This window comes from Triturus cristatus, chromosome 9 (genome assembly GCF_964204655.1).
Source record: "Triturus cristatus chromosome 9, aTriCri1.1, whole genome shotgun sequence".
Classification (NCBI taxonomy): domain Eukaryota; kingdom Metazoa; phylum Chordata; class Amphibia; order Caudata; family Salamandridae; genus Triturus; species Triturus cristatus.
This window is the reverse complement of record NC_140592.1, coordinates 137,546,801-137,559,952: the sequence shown is the minus strand read 5'-3', so window position 1 is coordinate 137,559,952 and position 13,152 is coordinate 137,546,801. Positions and strand designations below refer to the sequence as shown.

At 35.4% G+C, this 13,152-nt stretch overlaps 1 protein-coding gene across 6 annotated transcripts in view; it reads right to left on the bottom strand.

The window, feature by feature from the left end:
• The window catches only part of PRKCD (protein kinase C delta), a 391,800-nt gene that overhangs the window by 223,454 nt on the left and 155,194 nt on the right, over positions 1-13,152 (bottom strand). The gene's annotated exons all lie outside the window — the stretch shown is intronic.

The window sequence follows — 13,152 nt, the reverse complement described above, 5'->3', positions numbered from 1 at the left end:
GTCACAGAGAATGCACATGGTGGTGGTCTGAAAAAAAAACAGCTTGGACACGTGCAATTAAATAAATCAAAAATAGTGGTTTCATAATGTGTCAGTCTGTAAAAGTGATTTCAAATTGTAAAAAGAGATTTTCACTTGGCCCGAAAAAAAAAGAGCAGTAAGTGTGCTTTCAAATTGGCAAAGAAATTTCGTTTTGGGACTAATGTGAAAACATGACTTTGTGTGCATAGAAGAATTATAGGCAGAGATTTATTGCGTCTTGCTCTGGTGATTTCACAGTTGCATTAGATGGAAAGGGGGAGCGAATTATTGGGGGAAGAAGCAGAGGCTTAGCACACACCCATGTCCTTGCCGTGTATAGTCATGCACAGTATTTACAAGCCAGTGGGGTTTTCAGGTTTAAGTCTGTAATGCAAATACATTCAGCATCACTAAGGCTGGTTGCCCTTGGTGGAGTGTAGCACTGTGGACATGGGCTTTTTAAAAAATCTGAAAAGTGGTTTCATAATGTGACAGTTTGTAAAAGAGATTTTCACTTGCCCAAAAAAAAGAGCAGTTTGTGTGCATTCAAATTGGCAAAGAAATTTCGTTTTGTGACTATTGTGAAAAGAAATGTAGTAATATATTTAAATACAATAAGAGATTTTTTTTTTAGTTTTTTTCAGGTATTGCTGAAGAACAGTGAACAAAATTTAAGATGCCTACAAAATCTCGAGTTCAAAAAACGCTAAAAAAAAAACTATATTTGAAGACAACTGGAGGACCAAAGTTAGTAGAAGATGCTGATGTTGGGAAAAAGAAAAAATCTTCTGGTAAGCAAAAAAAACAATTCCTAAACAAAATATTTAAAACAAAGAAAAATGTACAAAATGTCTGTTCTCGGAAAAATGTAACAAAACATAGAGAACAGCAAAAAATTGAGAATTTAGTTAATGCAAATATACCTTCTGCAATTGAAAAGTTTAACAAACAGAAAAACAGCATTTAAAGAGATACGTAGAAAAATGTTTCAGAGAAGAGTTATGTCCAATTTGATAAAGGATATAAAGAAATATAAGCAAAAGGCTAAATATTACAAGAGAAAAAAAGAAATTGAAGCCATTGCAGCAAAAGCATTAGAATTAAAAAGGAAACTATTCATATTAATTTTGAATAGGATGCGTACATTAGATAAAATGGTTAATGTACTGAAATCACAAAGCAAAAGCAAAAGAGTAGTGAACAGAACAAACTTTTGTAAAGTGTTTTTAGGAAAGTGGATGCATAGTTCAAGTAGTGAACCTTTTTTTAATGAAGAGAGCTATTTTCAAAGTAATAGTTTGCTGCATGCAGTTGACACCAGAGGTCGTTCATACGAAGTAAAAAATGGTTGCATAATGGAGAAGGAGATAATGGTTCCAAGAGATGAGGTACAAGTGATGGCAGATGAGGCAATGGGGAGACGTCCTAAAGCCCCAGTGTACACTTGGAATTGTAGTAGTATTTGCACTGTGCGTCAGGAATCTATTGACAGATTTCGAGAGTTTCTAAGAGAATATAGTAAAAAAAGTGTAAAACAAAAGATTAAGGTGCTTCAAAGTCTGGATCCATGCAGAGTGAGAGAGAATACTGGTTTGCAGGGTCATTCTCTTGCTTGTCTATCTAGAAAAGTGTGCAATAGTGTTTTCCATCATTTTAGGATGCTGGCTGTTCATCATACTGAAATGAGAAAGTTTGTGAGACGGTTGTATTTTGCCAAAAGTCCAGCAATAAAGTTAAATGAATTGAATAGGGCTCTGTTCCGAGGAACGGTATCAGATGTAGAGAAGGTTGTTGATGAAATTCAGTTTTGTTACTTTGGTCCTGAACAAAACAGTGCAGAGAAGGACACAGTAAATGAGGCAGAAGTGGAAGAGAATGTAGAACCCTCTGTAAGTAACACATTTAATGATCACATAACAAAATTTGCAATAGTCTCTAATGAAAGACCAAATGTTACTTGTATTTGTTGCCGCAGAACTCATTATAGAAAACAAACTAGGAATGTTGATCTCTACAGAAAGAGTGAAAATGAAGATAATTATAAGTGGAAGGATTTTGCCACATATATATTTCTAGAAAATTGTTTTGAATTGGGTGAAGATCAGCGTATTTGTAAATACTGTTATAACAAGTTAGAGGAAAATAGAATGCCGACCAGAGCTGTACATAATAATTTAGAATTGGATGCTATTCCTGCTGAACTTTCTGAATTAAATACATATGAGTCTATACTCATTCAATGTGTTCATCCGTTCCAGACCATAGTACGTATGGAGCCCAAAACTGGTAAATTACCTCCTTCAGATTTACTGAGAGGTTTAAAAGGTAGAGTGGTGTATTTGCCCTTGGATTTGAAAAAAAATATGGAAACTATTGATGCGGATACTTTGGAAACTGAACCATTAATTATTCTGGTTAATGGTGTACCTACAAAGAATAAGAAGATTTGGCAGGAGCTGGTAGATGTGCGGAAAGTACAAAGAGCAAATTTGTATTTGAAAAAAAATAACAAATGGTATGAATCAATTTATATAGAAGAAGAAGAAGAAGAAGAAGAAGATTTACAAGGAGACACAGAAACACCAACTGGACAAATTGAAAAAGTGGACAAGTCAAAGGAAGAAGAAATTTATGAACATTTTAGCATACATCCTCTCCATTCGAAAGAAGTTATGGGAGACAATATTGATCTCTTTCAGATGAAGAAAACAAAAGGAAATCCCGTGAGTGTATGGGAGGAGAGCTTGGAAGCTCGATGTTTTCCCCAGCTGTTTCCTAAAGGAAAAGGAGGACGATACGATGAACGTCCAGAACAGATTCCAGCTTCAGAGTATCGAACTACAAGACTATATGCTGAAGATCCCAGATTTCGACAAAGTATTCCTTATTTGTTCCATCTTTTATTTGAAAGCGACTTGTCTGCACTGTCTTATGCAGTAAATCACATTTTAAAAAGTGGAGTACATTTACAAAATGTGTCTGCTAAGGATTTTATGGAGAAAGTGCAGCACCGAGATGATCATTTGGAAACACAACTGATCAATCTGATGGCTTGTCAGCGTGGGACAAATGAATATTGGTACCGACGCCATGGTGAACTAAAATGCATGTTACGCAATTTAGGAACACCAACATGGTTCCTTACCCTAAGCTGTGCAGAGTACGCTTGGGATGATTTACTGGATTTTCTACGAGAGGCCAATTCAAACATTAAAAACATCGAATACAAGACAGCAGGAGAACTGTGCTCATTGGATCCGGTTAATGTTTGCAGATATTTCAATCATAGATTTGAGGCTATGATGTCCTTCATCTGCAATAAAAAAATCCACCCCTTGGAGAAGTAGTGGATTTCTTTTGGAGAAAAGAGTACCAGGCAAGAGGTGCTCCTCATATTCATATGCTGCTGTGGATCAAGGATGCCCCAAAGTTTGGAACAGATACTGATGAAGCAGTGTTATCTTACATTGAAGAATATGCAACATGTGCTATACCAAAAAGCACAGAAGAGAACAAGTTAAAGGAGCAAGTTCTACGTTTCCAAAGTCATCGGTGTGGAAAATACTGTCGACGGAAATACAAGAGCAAAGAAAAATACTACACTAAATGTCGATTTGGATTTCCTAGACCTGTTCTTTCAAATGGAAGAGTCAACAGTTTTATGTCAGCTGTGAGACATACTATCACAAGAAAATCACCTAAGAATACCTACAACCTTAAAAGAAAAGAAGAATCTAAAAATATAAATGACTACAACCCAGTCATTTTATCCATGTGGAACGCTAACATGGATATACAGTATGTTGCTGACAATTCCATTGCTGTTGCTCGATATGTAACGTCTTACATTACGAAATCAGAAAAAACAGAATTGAAGGAAATGTGGGAAGAGATTTCTCACGAGAAGACTGTCAGTAAGAAGCTGTACAGTTTCAGTTTGAAGATGTTATCGCATCGAGAAATTGGATCCTACGAATGTTCAGATAGGTTATCTTCTGCAAGTCTCTACTCGAAGTCAAGAAGAATAATTTGGGCAAGTTTAGGCCTTGCAGCAATGAGAAATCGGGTACTGAAATCTGTTGGAGAAATTGAATATTTGGCTGAGAATGACCCAGAAAGTACAGATATATTGAAAACAAACATGTTGGACACATATTATCCCAAGAGAAGTCATCATCTGGAGAACATGTGTCTCTATGAAGTGTTACAGAACTACATTTATTCACGGAAAGCTGCAGAAGACATCAACAGTGGAAAATATAAAGTTGTTGGTGAAGAAGGATGTTTGGTGAAGCAAACCAAAGGAAGTTTGATAAATCACCGGAAGCTGAGTTGCGACACTACCGACAAGAAAGAATTTTACTACTTGGCTCTTTTACAGTTGTTTAAACCATGGCGTACAGAGGATGAACTACTGGGAGAATTTCAAAGCTATGAAGATTCTTTTAATGCTTGCAAAGACAGCATACAATGCAGTACATTCTCAACTTATCTGCAAATGTTAAATGAAGAAATTGAACAGGAAACTACAATTGCAGCAGAAATAGCTAGAGACAGTTCTCAGGACAGCCAAAGTTCAGGAACATACAGTCAAGATCCCCTAGGACAACCAATCGTTGAAAATGAAGCATCAATAGCCATGAATGAAGTGGAAACGGCTATGAATCAAGGTCAAGAAGAATTTATAGACTTAGAAAATTTGGAAAGACAACTGAATCAAGAGCAGCAACAAATTTATGAAGAGATCAAAAACAAAATTGATCACGGATTTCTACATATCAAAAAAGAGTGCTCATGCACATCATTTCATCCAATCAGGATGTATGTAAGCGGACAAGCTGGCACTGGAAAAAGTTTCCTAATTAAAGTCATCAGAAGCTACCTAAAGCAAAAAACGGATTCTACTTTGTCTTGTGTGGTTACTGCTCCAACTGGGTTAGCAGCATATAACATAAAAGGAATCACCTTACATCGTTTGCTAATGTTACCAGTGGAGCAGGAGAACAAAATACAATTCAACAAGCTAACTGGAGAAGCATCCTTGGAAGTTTCAAGAGTATTGAAGAAGATGCAAGTTCTCATTATTGATGAGGTGAGCATGGTATCAAACTTAATGCTTGCCTTTGTGCATTTAAGAATGCAGCAAATTTTGAAGACAGACTATGACGTGTTATTTGGTGGAAAACACGTCATAGTTTTTGGGGATCTTTTGCAACTTACTCCAGTTAAAGGACAACCAGTGTTTAATACTGTGACACATGAAGACACGAAGAAGTCATTGGGAAGCATTGGAAATACAAATATTTGGTCCTTCTTTGAGTACAAGGAACTTACAACTAATATGAGGCAAGCAAACGATGAAGAATATGGAAGTATTCTGAAAGATATCAGGATTGGAATACTCACAGAAGTTGGGAAAAAAGCATTACAGAGTCGGCTGCTACATAATTTATTTCCAAAGGAAGAAATAGTTGCAGAGAAAATATACAAGAATATTGCAGAAAACAAAAGTGTCATCTGCTTAATGCCAACTCTACGTGAATGCTCAATATTTAATGAGGAGCTTTTGAAATTGGAAAAGGAAGACATCAGGAAATTGGAAGCAGTGGACAAAATTGAGGATGGAAGAATTACTGTCACAGTAACAGGCAAACTGAAAAATAAATTGGACTCACTAGAGAAGAACATCTCCAAAACAGCAGGATTAGAAAAAAATCTATATGTTTGCATGAACTGTAGAGTGTTTTTAAGGAGAAATTTGGATGTTGAGAAAGGCTTAGTGAATGGAGCAATGGGAAGAGTTGTGGGTTTTATTAATTATCAGAAAAAAGAAGGAATTGAATGTTTAAAAATAAAATTTGATCAGATAGAAGAAGTTAAAGATATTTGTCGTTGTACAGTTCGTTTTATGCTTGTGAAAGACTTATATGTACGTAGGAAGCAGTTTCCGTTTTCACTAGCATATGCTGTAACTATCCACAAGTCTCAAGGATTGACTGTAGATTGTGCATTTGTGAACATTGGTTCAACTGTGTTCAAAGAAGGTATGGCATATGTAGCTTTGTCACGAGTCAAAACATTATCAGGTTTATTCATGATAGACTTTGATGACTCAAAAGTTAGTGCTGATACAAACTGTGTAAAGGAGTATAATAGATTAAGAAGAAGCTATGCTCCTCATTTAGGTCAGTATCCTGTGTTGGAGAAACGTGTAGTTTCTCGTAAAAGGAGAAATGAGAATATCTGTAATGAAGATATAGAGAAGAGGAAAAAAAAGAGGAGTGATGTAATTGCAAGCAAAAAGAAAAAGGAAAATGAAGAACAGGTTGTAGGATGTCATTTTGAAAATAGCTCTGGTGTCAACTGCTATGCAAATGTAGTGCTGAATGTTGCATTTTATCTGGAAAGTTTGCAAGAGCAGATAATAGTAAATCAGGGAAAAAGATTCTGTTCAGAGCTGAGTCTCCTTTTTCAAAAGCTGAGTAAAGATAAAACTCAAATAGAAAGTGCTACTGACATTAGAAAACTTTTAGATGTATGTTCAGGACGAACACAGTTTTCTCAAAATGAACAGCAAGATGCACACGAATTTTTGATGTATTTTCTTCAGGTAGTGGAAGAAGAAGGAGTTCCCATTGACATTTATTTTGGTCTCTCTTATAAATGGGAACATAGTTGTGATAATTGTTATAATATATGTGGCTCTATTGTTGATAATGAAAGGTTTATTTATTTGACATTGCCAGAGAGTAAAACAGTCACTTTTGCAAAATTAGTTAAAGATGCTAATCATAGCATGAAATGTGGTGAGTGTAATTCTGACATGTTATCAACATTAATTTTAAGGGAATACGGACAGTATGTAATTTTAATGATGCAACGATGTAGAGCTGATGGATCAAAATTGGATACTTTAATAAAGAAGTTTACAGGACAGCAATTATCAATTTCAGGAAAAACTTTTGTAACTGTTGCAATAATTTTCCATGATGGACCTACTGTTACTTCTGGACATTACACAGTTTATCTAAAATGTGAAAAAGGCTGGACACTGTGTAATGATTCCCAATTGATTTTCAAACAACGTTTGCCTTTTGATTTAGCAAATTCCTATCTAATCTTCCTGAAACCTAAATTTTAGAGAGACTTGGCAAGATCTGGACAAAATAATTTTACCATTTTACTGGATTACCATTGCAATTTTGTAGAAAAAATATTTTTAAAATTATCATTTGGCCTAAAGGAAAGATAACCAATTGTAATGTGGACTTTTTTAATTTTTAATGCAATTTTGAAAAACCAATAATTTAGAGATAATCGGTAACTTCTGCACATTTTAAATTTTGGAATGCTATTGAACTGCCATTGGAAATTTTTTCAAAAATGATTTAAAAAATTACTATTTGGCCATGTGGAAAAGTAAGCAATTCTATTGTGGACTAAATAAATTATTCAAAAACTTTTCGTGAACCAAAATGTTACAGAGAATCGGTGAGATCTGGATAGATTAAACTTTAGAATTTTAATGGGTTTCCCTTGGAAATTTATTCCAGGAAAAAAAAAAAAAAAAAATACTATTTGGCCTAAAGGAAATAAAATCAGATGTATTTTGGAGTTATTTGAGATATAATATTGTGATTATACTTCTCAAACAAACATATCAGACGGTATTTTAAAGAAAAAAGTATTGTTTTTAGATATTTTTTTAGAATAATATGCATTTCTGTAATGATAAGTTTAAGTGAGAAGAGATTCTGGGCTTTTTTAATACAATCTTTGTGATTGTTAATTTTTTTTGCCCGCTGTAAAATGATGAATGCAATTGCTTTCACAATTTATAGTGAAATGCAATATATTCTGAAAACAGCAAAAATAAGGCAAAAATATTTTTTGGTAAAAAATGTAAATATGTGTACTGTATTATAAAATGGTTTAAAAATATTAATACTTTTTTCTTTATTTTCAGATCGATATAGAAAATTTTCGGAAACAAATGAATAAATATTTTTTTGAGTGAGTATGGTAAGTCAATAATAATAATTGTAGTCTCTCAAGGACCTTGTAATGTGATAAATGATTTTTAGTGTTTTTTTTTAAAAAATAAAAAAAAGGTACGCTTACCGTACGCGTACGGTAAAAAAAAAAATAAAAAAAAGTTTAAAAACATGTAAAAAAAAGATGAAAGATAAGGTTGGCTCTTAAAAGAACCGTTGTGTTCATGCAGGGACAGAGGAAAGGAAGCATGGGAAAATCATTCATAGCTACAAATGTGCTGATCTATTTTGTTGTTCACTAGGGAAACACTGGTCTCCCTATGACAAATTAGACCTTTACAAAATGTGCAATGAATATCAACCTAACGAAAAAGAAGGTTCATTTCCAGAGGGCCAGCAAAAGGAGATTCTCCCCCCACAGATGAAGGGCTCACCTGACCTGCAGAAGAAGGAGTAAGCTCTGCAGATGATGGTCCAGGCTGAGCTGCTGTGGATGTACTGGCTCGTCTTTCTGAAGAGTTACCTCCAAAAAGATGACCATGTGTCCTTCTGTGTACATCCTGGAGGTGTCTCTTCATGGTGTGATTCCCAAAGGAATACTTCCTGTTAGGATTACCTCTAGAAAGTACACGCTTACACAGCTTGCAAGTAACTAAGGGTGCATTCACCTTTTGCTGGCCTTCTGGAAAAGTAAAATAATCCCAAACATAAGAAGGCTTTACTTTCCTCGCTCTCTGCCTCAAGACAGTGCTGCTGGTGCTAGCCTCACTCTCAGAAGAGCTCTGCTGTTCTGCCATCGTATCCCAAAGACAAACCAGCTCCTTCTCCCAAGGGATCACAAGCAGAAATGAGGGGAATGGGTGTGGTGTAGGAGAGTTCTAGAACTGAAAGTACTTTCAACCAATCAAAAGTTGTGTTTCATGATCACATGACCTACCGTACGCTTACGGTACGCTTACGGTGCGCTTACGGCAAAAAGTACGCATGCGCGTAAAAAAGACACGCGCTTGCGCGCATGCGCATAACAGTCACTCCCCGGCACTTCCGCGTAACGTGCGCGTGTGGCGTAAGCGCGCACGCGACCCACGCGCAGTACGCGCGGCTACGCAAAGTACGTAACTATACGCAAGCAGCGTAGATAGATTACGGACGTTGCGTAAACCGTACGCTTACCGTGAGCTTACGGTACGCGTACTATAAAAAAAAAAAAAAAAAAAAAAATCTGGAAATAAATTTTACATGTTTATTTTAAAAAATATATATAAAAAAAATATTTAAGGATTTGAAAAATTTAAGCATAGTCTTTATAAAAGGTAAGAAAATTAAATTAAAAATATGTTTGAAAACAATGAAGAATAAAAAAAAAAAAATAGCATTTAAAAAACCTTGCAAATTCACTGAAAAAACCATGGGTTTCACACACGTTATAGTTAGGAATTAGCATGTAAAAAACCTTGCAAATTCACTGAAAAAACCATGGGTTTCACACACGTTATAGTTAGGAATTAGCATTTAAAAAACCTTAGAAATTCACTGAAAAAACCATAGGTTTCACACACGTTATAGTTAGGAATTAGCATTTAAAAAACCTTAGAAATTCAGTGAAAAAACCATAGGTTTCACACATGTTATAGTTAGCTGGACATTTTACTCGTAAAAAACCAATGAAATTGCCCCGTTATAGTTAGTTCAGCTAACTATAACTCGCACGCCCGCAATGCACTGGTGATGACGTCACATATTACATCACTCATGACATGGTCAGTGACATCACTCATGACATCACTGATGACATCTCAAATGACATCACTGATGACATCATTGATGACATCATCCTTGTGATAGAGTGGCAGACCTCCTCTCACCTTAATATAAGCTTTGATACACACATTCAAAAATAGAGACTAAAAATTTCAAAACAATGGACATACCAATACCAGTTACAACAACCTCTTCAGTAATTCTAAGATCCACATACACATCCACTCATTCACCAACAGTCCTATACAGTCACTCATACATGTACTCACTCATCATATGTACTCATACACCTATACATCCTGTTACATAATGCCACTCATCCATAGAGTTACTCACACACATAGTCACTCATGCTAATAAAGAATCAAACATACATTCACCTGCATATACAGTTATACACACACCACCACACTTACTTCTACGGAAACTTACACATACTTAGTCTTTTAAACAATCACTTATAGAAACACATACTTATTCATACAGGAACTCTTTCAATCTCTCCCTCTCACATATACTCACATATATACACCAATAGTCACATATACTAGTTTAAAACATATGTAGTTACTCCTGAAGACACTATTGGGACAGTCATTCACTCACTAACACACCCATACACACACTCATCCACCCATACAGTCCTGCACACATGCTGTCTTCAACACATACAAACAGTGAGTCACTCATTCATGCACCTATGCACTACGTAATACCCCCCACCGAACCATACAGACACTCAGACTGATACTCAAAAAAACAACTAATAACCTATATAGACACCCATGTAGCTACTCACCAACCCATGCAGCCACTTATACACAAAGTGAGAGATACACTTAATCAGTCAGTTACACAATCAATTTTTCAAAAACAAATCATCCATTTAGACACTTATATACCCATTTATTCTTCCATCGACCTTGAGATATACATATAAAAAACATATTTAATTTTCAGAAAAACACACATTCACTGGATGATGTCATCAGTGATGTCATCAGTGATGTCATTTGAGATGTCATCAGTGATGTCATGAGTGATGTCACTGACCATGTCATGAGTGATGTAATATGTGACGTCATCAGCAGTGCATTGCGGGCGCGCGAGTTATAGTTAGCTGAACTAACTATAACGGGGCAATTTCATTGGTTTTTTACGAGTAAAATGTCCAGCTAACTATAACATGTGTGAAACCTATGGTTTTTTCACTGAATTTCTAAGGTTTTTTAAATGCTAATTCCTAACTATAACGTGTGTGAAACCTATGGTTTTTTCAGTGAATATATATATATATATATATATATATATATATATATATATATATATATTCACTGAAAAAACCATAGGTTTCACACATGTTATAGTTAGCGGAAATTTTACTGATAAAAAAACAGTGAAATTCCCCCGTTATAGTTAGTGTAGGCAACTATAACTCACGCGACCGCAATCTTCTGCTGATGACATATGTGTCTTTATGAAAAAAAAATATTTGAAATATATGTATAGCTAAAAATGTATGGAAGAAGACATGGGCAAATAAGTGTCTAAATACAGTATTAGCATCAGCAGAGGATTGCGGTCGCGTGAGTTATAGTTGCCTACACTAACTATAACGGGGGAATTTCACTGGTTTTTTATCAGTAAAATTTCCGCTAACTATAACATGTGTGAAACCTATGGTTTTTTCAGTGAATTTGCAAGGTTTTTTAAATGCTAATTCCTAACTATAACGTGTGTGAAACCTATGGTTTTTTCAGTGAATATAGATATATGCATCTTTAAATGTGTATATATATATGTACATATTTATATATGGATGGTCTTATGCATATATATAAACATTTCTATACATATATATATATATATACATGCGTGCTATTGCTAAGAAGGATTTTAACTATCCAGTAGCACGTCATTTTGCTATTAAACACAAGAGTGACAGAGATTTGCTGCAATATTTTAGTATTGATTGTGTACCACCAAACATCAGGGGAGGGGATAGAGTGTTAAAATTGAGAAGATTGGAATCTCGTTATATTAAAGATCTCCAGACGAAATCCCCAAATGATTTCGTCTGGAGATCTTTGGGGAAGAATTGACGGTTCATTTGGGAAACTAATGCTATGCAGTCATTCATTGATTTGACAACTGTAAACTGACCTATTGATTTGAACAAATTACTGATCTATTACTTGAATATATCATTTAAAGCGGGGGCCGATACACGGCAGCATAAAGAACAGACATGGGATGTTTGCAACCTGAGATAACAGGTTGCAAGGGGCCGATACACGGCGAGATTGTTAAATGATTGTTAATTGACAGATTATTTCTAAAACAGCAATAATACATAAATAGAATGAACTATTGATGAGTTTTTATCCAAATCTTTGATTTACAATGAATAATGGCTGTTTTTGTTATACTTGACAATGTGATGAGAATCATTCCAAAATGGTGCACGCAATACGGCGCGTTGCCAGCCCTTGTCTGTTTCCATGGCAAAATGCATGACGCTTTAAAATGGTGCCTCACAGCGCGTACTATAAACACCGACGAAGGATTTTATCCGAAACGCGTCTGTTTTTTTTGCTTTAACAAGAAAATAAATCACTGCTGTAACTAAGCCCCGCGAGTGCTGTTCTTCCTTCTATTAAGTGAGGGGATTGTGGAGCATTTATGTTATGCGGAGCACCGCCGCATCTCGGCACCCGCCCTAAGAGTGACTCGCGTTTTGGTGCATTGGGGCAGAATATATATATATAGATATATATGCACATATATATTTATACATATTTATATACATACGTATGCATTTATATATATATTTGGGCGCACATATATATGTATATATATGCATATGCACATATATGCATTTATATTTCTGTTTGTATATATATATATATATATACATACATATATAAACATATACACATCTGCATATCTATATAAAGACAAATAAAAATGCATGCATACTTATACATACATATATATATATATATATATATATATATATCCCAACTTCTTTTGCCCACAGGGAGCGACGGACCTCTTTCCAGGGCGGTCACAGCGCTGAGGGCGGGCAACCTCATACAAAATCCAACAAAACTCCCATCTTGCAGAAAGAAGCACGCCGGACCAGGTCATCGGGGGTAACTGTGTGCATTTATTTCGCCAGGAAAACAGCCATTTCTTTAAACCTTACGCGTTTCAGCCGCTTGCGCAGCCTTGATCACAGGTGAGCAGACATCATTGGATTTGCGGCGTAACATGTGACTTTTATACGCCTACGTCAAACTACTCAGGTTTCACCGTAGTTTTAACTTCATACAATTCCCAGAATGCATCGAGTAAGCTAAAGCCAATGATGTCT